This window comes from Xenopus tropicalis, chromosome 3 (assembly GCF_000004195.4).
Source record: "Xenopus tropicalis strain Nigerian chromosome 3, UCB_Xtro_10.0, whole genome shotgun sequence".
Lineage (NCBI taxonomy): Eukaryota > Metazoa > Chordata > Amphibia > Anura > Pipidae > Xenopus > Xenopus tropicalis.
Window position 1 is genome coordinate 136,786,540 of NC_030679.2, and position 8,967 is coordinate 136,795,506.

General features: G+C 42.6%; 1 long non-coding RNA gene across 1 annotated transcript; it reads left to right on the plus strand.

Moving 5' to 3' along the window:
* The first annotated feature begins 76 nt into the window (after positions 1 to 76).
* Positions 77 to 4,839, plus strand: LOC116409815. Its single transcript, XR_004222089.1, has 3 exons — positions 77 to 295; positions 655 to 738; positions 833 to 4,839. It is a non-coding gene; the product is annotated as an uncharacterized LOC116409815 (long non-coding RNA).
* Positions 4,840 to 8,967: the final 4,128 nt, after the last annotated feature.

Consider the following 8,967-nt stretch of genomic DNA (forward strand, 5'->3'; position numbering starts at 1 on the left):
GCGCATCCTACTACTAACGACATAAACGGACAACCGTATCCCCCCAACCCTCATCATTTTAAACAGCGGCCCCGAAGCTTAACACAATAGGAGTCATTTATAGCCAATTAATCAATCCACAAAACGTTAAACTTATGACGGCTGTTTCAATAAAAATGATTGGCTGTCACTTGACACGTGTCTCTTCCTATCCTACTGCCTTCTGGGAGTTGTGGTTCGTTGCTGACGGAACTAAAATACCCAGAATTCCCGAGTCGGGCTCCAATGCCGCCAGTTCTGCTTGTGCAGCTCACAGGTCAGTGCTTGTGTTGCCTGCTTGTGTGCATGTAACTTCCACAGCTCCTCAGTAAGGGTAAAGATTTGGAGGTTTTGTTATTAAACATGGTGGTAAGTTGCACTTTATTAAAAAAATATTGATTACTGTTTTTATATCATCAGAGCAAGGGTTTCCCTGCTGTATAATCAGTGGCCCATTTTTGCCCCAGGTGCAGTTATGATCTGGTTAGCTTCCCCTTTATAAGGTTGTTTGTAGATAGAGGTGCACAGAATCCATTATTTCTGGGTTCAGCCTAACCCGGAATCCTTTGTGAAAGATTTGGTCGAAAGAAAAATGTTTTAATTTTGTTTTTACTTCTGTGTTTATGTAACCAAAAGTCACATGATTCAGTCCAGCCAGATGATTGGTTTCAGCCGAATCCTGTTGAAAGAGGCCAAATACCAAACCAAATCCTGGATTGGGTGCGTCCCTATTTGTTGATAATAAGTAAAGCGTAAGTAAAGAAATATTAAGTTATATTAAATACTATTATTATTATTATTATTATTATTAAAGCCCAGGCTGCTTGTGAGATGATGGAGGGAGAAAGACAAAGCCTTAAGAAGGGCAAAAAGGCATCCAAAGAGAAATCGGCCGATACGCATCACCAGAAATCACAATTCCGGGAAGCACAGAGTTCAGACATGGAGCGAGAAAATCAATACTGGGAATCCCGGAAATCTCATGTCAGAAGGAAAGGGTTTGTCTGCAAGGAATGCTGGAAAGTGTTTTCTCACGGGTCGCACTTTGTGCAACATCAAAAAACCCATACGGGACAGTCAACGTTTGCGTGCCACGAGTGCGGGAAGCGATTCAACAAAAAGTCTAACTTGGACCGTCACGAGAAGACTCACAATAAGCAGGTCAAGGCTACGGTGAGGTCGAGACCAGTCAAGAGCAAGAAGAAAACGCAACCACCTTAAGCTTTTTTTATATATGTTCCTCTATGGACACGTAAAATGGCTTGTGTTTACCTGAATGGAAGTAACGTTAATGTTGATGACTGTAGAGAAGGAAGCCTGCTGGAAATGCCAGTGCTATGTACAAAGATTAGAAATGGTCAAGAAAACTTGTTTTTATTTTTTAGCTCCAGGGTTTATGTTCACCATGTGTGCCACAGGCCACAATAGGTTCCAAAGTACACATTTTAATAACTGTATCCAGAACTCTATGCTATCTGGGTCTGTTATTGGATCTTCACACCCAAAATTTGTAAACTAAAAATGATTTTAAAAACATCTAAAGAGTCACTAGCTTGTATCGGTCATACTAACGGTTTAAGGTGACAATCTTGCACTGTTTATTACTGATTGGCCTGTGGGCCAAATGAAAGGGCAATACAGTGTATGGCCACCTTTCTGTTGTTTCACTTGTTCTGAACAATCAGAATAGCAAGATGTGAAAAGGGTCAGGATTATAAGGAAGCCATACATGTACTTATTTTATCAGTGTGGGCTTTAATGTAGTGATCTGTAGATTGTCTTGTAAAACACCATTCTCTCTGTTTGGCCCTCTGTGTACTTGAAATGCCAGGGCCTATTTTGAATCCCAGTCCGGGCCTGGCTGTAAGTTTGTATGTCTGCTGAATGTATATATAGCAGCCCTATACAAAGTTCTGCCCCTTAGTGAAGTGGTTGTTAAAAATGTTCAGTTAAAGCCCTACTTAATTGTCCCCTTTACGAAATGTACCAGTGCATTATACTCCTCTAAATATAGGATTGTGCTTAAAAAGTAGTGTTTCGGGCTGATTTATGGAGAAATTCCCCCAAAACCCAACTAGTCCCACCCATCTGTTCCACTTCCTGCTGCCTTCTTTCCCAGCCCGGGCAGAGGGGCCAGCAGCACTCCGCACACTGTACTCTTGGATAGCAACCAATCAGCAGCTAGGTTGACCCGATAGGGAACTGAAGCCTGTCTTTGCTAGTGTGACTGCAAGGCTGTGATTGGCTATCCCCCTCCTTTTGACAGGGACCTTTACAACACGCCAACCCCTCATTTGAAACACGGCAGGGACCTAAGTGGATCTATAGGGAGCTCCAATAATGGGGCCATTTTTTACAGATAGGATTACTTTTTAGCCCAAAGTAAAACCAGCACCATAATAATTGCCTACAAGATTAGGTTTTGTTTTTAATTTATCCAATATGTGTCCTTTAAAGATCCCCCCTTTGGTCAATGCAGTCTTTAGCTCATGAAACGGAAACTCCAGTTGTAGGAAAATATTGTTATATCGGTATATCAGTCATTCAGCTAAGTTGCAAGCAAATACAAATTCACCCAAATCTTCCCCTCAATGACCTTCGAGCTGAGCTTTTAAGATGATGCCCCATGGAGTGATTAGTCACCGGTCGTTAACTCTCTGCTACTGTGGGCGACTAATCTCACCTCCGGTGGAAAGGCCTACGTGTTGCTTCAATTTTCTGAAGCCGCGCAAAGTTTCCTCCTGCAGGCAACCGGCGATTCACTTTATTGCCAGTGGATAGGCATTTCGGGGAGATTAATTGCACGCAGCAGAGATTCAGCCACGGGTGACAAATCTCCCTGTCGGACAAAATTGCCATTCTTCCCAATTATCACCCTAACTGGCCCGCAGGTCCCTCTGCTACTTCAAGCCCCCCAGTCTGGGAACCACTATTTTAGAGAAATAGTCTACAGGCTTTTTCAGTATACATGATTAAAGGTCTCAATATAGTGGTGACAGGTGCCCTATAAGCAACAGGATGATTAAATTCATCCTATTTGGTAATTCCCACTTTCAGCTTCTTTTATTGGGGTCACAGGCACTGCGCAACTCCGAAAATGTATCTGAGCAGTTGATACACACTGAAAGGGGAACTCTGGCTTCCAAACCAACATTTGTTAAAGAGCCCCACACAACACAGAAACCCCATAAATAAATAAATCCCATTTTTATATGCTGAAATCCAACTGCAAAACAGTTCTTCTCTTTCTGCATCATTTGAAATCCTGGTAGGGGAGTAGGTACTAAAACACGGATGTTACAAATTGTAACAACTTCTCCACAGCTTACAGACAGCATGCAGGAACTACATAACCCACAATGCATTGCACTGTGATGTTCCTTTCCTTATTGACATCACGTGCAGAGGATTGTGGGATTGGGAGGATGCAGGCTGAGGGGAGGCGACTACTGTTACATTTTATTCGAGTCTCAAAGTAGTCAGCCTAAGCGGGGCTTAGGTAACTGTTCCAAACCATATTATTACATTAAAAACCATGGCTGTATATTTTTTAATCAAGGTATACTTTTCAAAAAGCTTAAGTCGTGTTGGAGTTCACCTTTACATTACAGCTTACTTCTGACTGAGTCTTGCCTAAACAGTTTCCTCTGAATATGTCATGTAGCGGAGCTAGGTGGATCTGCAGGCACTGAATGGGGACATTAAATGCAGAAATATGACTGCCGAATGGTCTGCACAAATAGCTAATGGTTGTTGTTGGTACCTGATGGCTTCAATCAGCACAGCTGCCCAACACAAAAGGTATGCTGACATAGAGAGGAAGGAGAAAATAAATAATACAGTCTAATTATAGCTATATTTAATTTCCGATTATGTGTAATTTACAAATCTACATTAAATGTTAGCTTTTCCCTAGCCCACACAAACATATATATATATTTACATTTTCCACTGTGTGACCATGAAAGAGATATTCTGGTTGCTGATCAAGTACAGTATATGCTGTACATCTCGTGCATGTTCCAGTTCAAATACTTTCCATTCTAGATAGAGCTGGTTATTTTCAACCTTCATGGATTTAGTATCTTGTTGCATCCTTTCAACCCTTGGAAATCCCCGTTAGAACTAAACACAAAGTAGCATGTTTTCAACAAAATGCTTTTTATGGTATCTATAAGTTCACAACATACTGGCCAAAGAGACATTAGTTATGTGTTGCCCCAAAATTGGACGACATCCTGACTGGAATCTGTTTTGACCTGAATATATTTTTAATTAATAGGCTGGAGAATCACAGATGCACTGTTCTTTCCAGATCTTTAGATTGGCATTAGTGGCAGGCCCAGACTGGGATTTAGGACGAAGACACATGGGGCGATTAATTGCCGGGACTTTTGGAAAGGTGCGGGCCGACTAATCCGCGGGATGAAATTGTCTGCGTGTTTTGTGATGGCAATACAATTGTGCTCTATTAGTCGCCGCAACTGAAGTTAAAAGTCGCAACGACTAATTGCCCAGCCTGATCGAGATGTGGCCAATTTTGGGCCAGATGCTGGTCGGGGAGGCCTCTTGGTGGTGCCCATACATGGACAGATAAGATGCCGAATCAGTCTAAAGGACCAATATCGGCAGCTGAAATCGCCCCGTGTATGGCCACCTTAAGAGAATACTTACTTTGATCTTGAATCCCATATCCATCTTTGCTTTCTGAAGATTTGCTACAATTCTGACTTGGACCAATTTTCGCACCACCTTCTTGCACAATTTGACGGCTCCCTGTAAAATAATGAAATGAAAATTAAAGTATAATGTGTATTGCACCACTGCAGTGTTGTCTGACTCTTTCTGTAACAATCCATAACCACTGTGTCCGACTGGAGAGAATGAATTTGCCCGGGTCTGTTGAACCTGTTTGTAAATTAAGGGACTTCCGCCATGCCACAGCCCTATCACATGTGTAGCGAATAGTGAAATCATTAAATATCGGGATTTTACATGCGCAACTGGCGAGTCACTGCTAATGAAATTCACCCTATTGGCTAATTAGTACTTGTCAGTTTCTGTAATTGGGGTCAGTCCGTAACCACTATATCCCACTGGAATGAATTTGCATATAGCAATGTAAGGCTGATGCCACACGTGGCGTAGGGCTGATTTTTTCGGCAAGTGGAAAAACGCTTGCCGAAAATTCAGCCCTACGCCTGCTACTTGTGCCTGCACCCGAATAAATGGAATACGCTCGGGTGCAGGCACATGTAGCCGATATATGCATGAAAACGCGAGACTTTGCATTCTCTCGCGTTTTCATGCGTATATCGGCTACATGTGCCTGCACCCGAGCGTATTCCATTCATTTGGGTGCAGGCACAAGTAGCAGGCGTAGGGCTGAATTTTCGGCAATCGTTTTTCCGCTTGCCGAAAAAATCAGCCCTACGCCACGTGTGGCATCAGCCTAAGGGACTCCATGCTTTGTCACCACCCCATTTCATGTGTAGTGGATAGTGGAATCATATAAAAAAAATGGAGGCCCCCTCAGAACCTATTTTAAGCTAGAATAGTAATGAGGTAGGATAGAAAGCCATGTTAAAAACATTGGGGCCAAAGTCATTCTGCTCCAGTTGAACAGGAGAATTCTGTGATTGTTTCTGAAATGGACTGTCCTGAAGGCAATCACAGAGAAGCATTATAAGTTTTCTCTTAGGGCGACACCATAAGCGGCAAGAGCAATGGCTTCTCTTCAGTTGTGAGTCTGGCCTCATGTTTCTTTGGAAAAGAACGCCAAGACACTCCCGAGTAAATTTACGCTTCCTTTTCCTTTAATGCGTGCACACAGAATGAATGCATATATTAATGCGCACAGTGTGTTGTGTGATCCCTCTTCTACAAAATAATGATCAACACTGGGCTCCATGAATGTGATGGTACATACCATAATTAATACTATGACCATGGAATCTGTTCAATATTTCAACCAGCTTCTCCCTAGTGAAGATATATCCTTTTGTTGTGAGTGTAAGAAGAGCAAGAATTAATATTGCCTTCATGGCCACGATTGTGCCAAAATGTTCAGCGTCTGCGATAAGTCACAGTTACACTTTTATCTGTAAACACAGAATAACATAGGATTGTTTAATGGCTTATATTACTTTATTAACTCTGTGACTACATAAACAAGACCCACTGTAGCCCAAGTTTTGCAGTCTAATTCTATAATGATGTTTCTCGAGCTGCATGTTCTGGGACTTCCCTTAGTCCTCAATGATCAGTCAAATGATTTGCATAGGAGGTAGCTATGGAATGTAAAGTTGGGCAGCATTCATCTGGGGGTGCTTCTGTGGTAGCATTTAAAATAGATCAGAACCTTCATCTTACTATTAAAGTCATGTGTAGAAGTCAGTATGAATCTGGTGCACCTGCAGCTTTCACTACCGAGTATCTTTGGTGATTTTGTCTAAACAAAGGCTGCTGTACCAATCATGTTAGGCCCATGCAAGTGCAAAAAAAAGTCCCACTTCTGGTGCTGCGATTTGCCATCTTATTGGCGATTTACTTTCTAGCCGGTGGGATGGCATTGCGGGGAGATTAGTCGCCTGTGACAATGGAGATTTGTCGCGGCGCGACTAATCTCCCCGTGTACCCCTGCCCTAATGGGGTTACAATGTACTTGAGCTCCTCTTTGGGCTGTGACAGCCTCTTAAGGTCCCCATACACGGGATGATTCTAGCAGCTTAGACCGATTCGGCAGCTAATCGGCCAGTGTATGGGCACTACCGACAGCCTGGCCAGCTATCGATCGGGCAGGTTTAAAAATCTAGGCGGATCGGGGACCGCATCAACGAGCCGACTTTGCCTACACCCGTTATTATAATTCGATCATTTGGCCCCTGGGCGAATCGAATTAGCCCGATATCGCCCACCCGTAGGTGGGGGATATTGGGAAAAGTTCCGCTCGCTTGGCAACATCGCCAAGCAAGTGGATCTGAAGGTGTATGGGCACCTCTAGGGCTGTGACACTACAATTAATCCCCTCTAGAGGTGGCAACTAATCTCGAATGCTTTCCAACCAGCGAGAATGGAAATCACCAATAGGAAAATAGATGTGTCGCTTCTGCTTTCTGGAGTTGGCGAGGAAAGTTCGGGCGACTTCGGGAAGCAAGACATGATTTCCCACCAGCGATTTACATTTTTGCGACTCTCCTCGTCTGTCATCGGCCTTAAATTTGTGGTATAGAAAAGATAAAAGGAGACTGAGAAAGACAAGGCTAGAATATTCAATCTAAAATCACTGATTTGTTGAACAACAATAATGGTGATCAAGAAAACTTTACACTAGCAGTGCTTTCTAGATACTTTCAGAGCTCAAGGGGACCACTCCAGGGGACTTCACACTGCCCCTGCTCTTGATGCACACGTCCCCTCCCTAACATAACCTGGAGAATGCTTCATTTCAAGCTCTGCGCACATATTGTCCCTCCACATTGAGTGGAAGCCAGAGAAGTAGCTCATCTCCTACCCAAACTTTGTATACCTTTGGTGGGGGGGTCAGGTGACTATTCAATACTAATTTGACTTCATTTCTCTTTTAGGGCTGGTCCTAGACACCCAGACTGTACAAGGATCCTATTCAGCCTACCAAGGCTTTCTGTTAAGTTCTAGCCCAAAACGTATGGGGGAATATGAGGAAGGTGCATCTTACCACCTCCCTACAAAAGTGCTCTCTAAAATATCTTCAAGCTGGCCATACACAAAACGATATAATTGTACAAAACATTGTCCAAAATGATCTTTTTGACACTTTTCATACAATCGCGATCGGAAAATTTTGGTCGGATAGCGAAAATATCTGTGCATCTGTGCATGGATTGTGACGATACCCTATAACTTTTGTACAATTGTTGTCTGCCAATTATTAATGGTCAGAACATTGCCCAATTTGTTATTTTTAGGTCTTTAATCCTTCAGTTTCCAACTGAATGTAAGTTTTAGATCATTGTATTTAAACATATCGATCGAAACCCAAACATTCGTCGTAAGATGTATATATATATATACATAAATATAAACATACGTACTTACTATTCCCCAAGCTCCTGCTGTTGTGAACCATTTAGAAGTCAGCAATCTGTCTTGTGACTTTTTGTTTACTAACTGAGTCATAGGACTGATTCTTGGGTTGGGAAAGTCACACACATGGCGCTAGCAAACTCTGGCACCATATACGTTAAGATATATATAAATGTGTATCCTTTGGCTGTTGAGGGATGCTGGGGCTTAAGTTCAACAATAATATAACAATCCATTTGAGGTAACATCATGAGAATTGCTCTGTTTCATTACGTCCATGAGGAATGGACCCATTTTGTTACACTGTAATTCCGAAAAGAGGAAATGCATTATGTACTGTGATTATTTCAGTCTAACCCTACAGCCTTATTGCAGAGACAAAACCCTCCCGAAGGTGATTTCCTGGGATGACTGACCGTGCCCACAGCTCCACCCAGCCCAGCGTTATAATTTAGTAGGGTCCCAGGAATATCTAGTTCAGTGCTGTCCAACTTCTTTGGTACCGAGGGCTGGAATTTTTCTGGCCTACACGGTGGAGGGCCGATAATGGAAGCCAGTTTTGAACACTTCCCTTTTTTAAACTGCATCCATTTTAAACCACCCCCAAGTTATCACAAGAGTTTATAAGACCATACCCACATAAATGGTGGTAGTGCAGCAAAAACCCAAATGGTTAGTGCTTACAGCAGGGATATCACCCTTCATTCCTATGTGAAAGAAGCTTATTATGTCATATTAAGACATACCCATAAATCCATATTCCTCCTCCTCCTCTGTGGGTAGCAAAGCAACCCCCAGCATATAATTACACACCTTAGGGACCATATATTGACTATTTCCAAATACTAACAAACTCCCAGAACTAACCCCTGCCAGGTTCACTTC